The sequence below is a fragment of the Schistocerca serialis genome, chromosome 9 (genome assembly GCF_023864345.2).
Source record: "Schistocerca serialis cubense isolate TAMUIC-IGC-003099 chromosome 9, iqSchSeri2.2, whole genome shotgun sequence".
Lineage (NCBI taxonomy): Eukaryota > Metazoa > Arthropoda > Insecta > Orthoptera > Acrididae > Schistocerca > Schistocerca serialis.
In genome coordinates, this window is record NC_064646.1 from 99,244,237 (window position 1) to 99,246,158 (window position 1,922).

A 1,922-nucleotide genomic window follows, 5' to 3' on the forward strand; every position below is an offset into this window, starting at 1 on the left:
TAAAGTGATGTATAAGCCAAAGCACAATGATTAAAAAAGCTTCAACATGCGGTTAGGGTCATACAAGAAAATAACTGCAGCGATCAGCTACAACAAAAGTGGCTGCATGCTGGAAGAAGTAAGGGAAAAAATTGAGTGGCTTGGCTGAGAAACTGAGAGTAATGACACTCTTATTTATGAATGAGTCGATCGGTCGAAACGAGTTTTGTGAAAGAACACATTTACCTGTGTATTGTATTGTATTGTTTGTTAACCGGGGACCTAGAAACGATGGAGAGGCTCCCTCCCCGCCGCAGCCGCAGTGGTCCACAACCCCACGACGACTACCGCAGTCTACTACACCCCTCCTTCGCCCCACACCGAACCCAGGGTTATTGTGTGGTTTGGCCCCCGGTGGACCCCCCAGGGAACATCTCACACCAGACGAGTGTAACCCCTATGCTTGCGTGGTAGAGTAATGGTGGTGTACGCGTACGTGGAAAACTTGTTTGCCCACAATTGACGACATAGTGTAACTTAGGTGGAATAAGGGGAACCAGCCCGCATTCGCCGAGGAAGATCGAAAACCGCCTAAAAACCATCCACAGACTGGCCAGTTCACCGGACCACGACACAAATCCGCCGGGTGGATTCGAGTCGGGGACCAGGCGCTCCTTCCCGCCCGGAAAGCCGTGCGTTAGACCGTACGGCCAACGGGGCGGGCTACCTGGGTAAGTTCCACTTCTTAATTGAAATAAAAACTTTATGTTAGTATTAACGATTAGCCTTCACCTATCGCTAAAATTCTTAGTGTAACTATGAAACGTTCTTTTGCAGAAGTGGTATTTCTTACACAGGTATCTTGTTTGCAGGTATAAAGGTCTACTTTCACAATCCCAAACTGAAACGTCAGTTCATCCACTCACAAATAATCATCATAGTATACGCTGAGGCGACAAAAGTCATAGGATACTTTGTAATGTCGTGCCGGAGCTCCTTATGCCCAGCGTAGTGCAACAACGCGACGTGCCATTGACTCAACAAGTTGTTGGAAATCCCCTGCAGAAATAGTGAGGCATGCTGCATGTATAGGAGACCATAACTGCGAAATTGTTGCTGGTGCAAGATTTTGTGCACGAACTGATCCGTCAGTTACGTCCCACAAATATTCGATGGGATTAACGTCGGACGATCATTCTCTCGAATTCCCCAAAACGTTCTGTACAAACCGCCAGTTGTCCAGTCGTCTAGGGTCCAGCTATTATGGTCACGAGCCAAGGAGAGGCGCTGCACGCAATGTCGTGCTATTAGCAAAGGCACTCGCGTCGTGCTGCCATAGCACATTAAAACCGTAGTTCGCCCCACTGTCCTAAAGGGCACGTTCGTCATACTTCCACATTGATTTCCGCTGTTATTTCAGACCGTTGATTGTCTGTTAGCACTGACAACGCCACGCAAACGGCGCTGCTGTCGGTCGTTAAGTGAAAGCCGTCGTCACTGCGTTGTCATTGGTGGGAGGTAATGCCTGGTATTCTCGGCACACTCTTCACACTGTGAATTCCGGAATATGGAATTTCATAACGATTCCCGCAATGGAGTGCCCCACGTTGTAGCCTCCCCACAGATAAATAATATGTCTAATAACCTCCCAACAGTAAAAAATATAAGTATATAATTCACATTCAGTGTAACCTTCCAACAGATACACTCTAAAACCTCCCAACAATAAAATTTCGTAACCTACCAATAATACAAAGTGACTAACCTCTCAATAAAATTGTGGTTCACTTATAACCTTTCAATAATTGACTGTGAATTTAAACTGGTAAATTTTGGACGTCCGCAGTGCTGCGTCATGGCCCTGAAAGGTCATTCTGAATAAATTGAAAATTCTTACTTCAATAATGTCGCCGGATAACGCATATATATGTCTGCTCCTATAA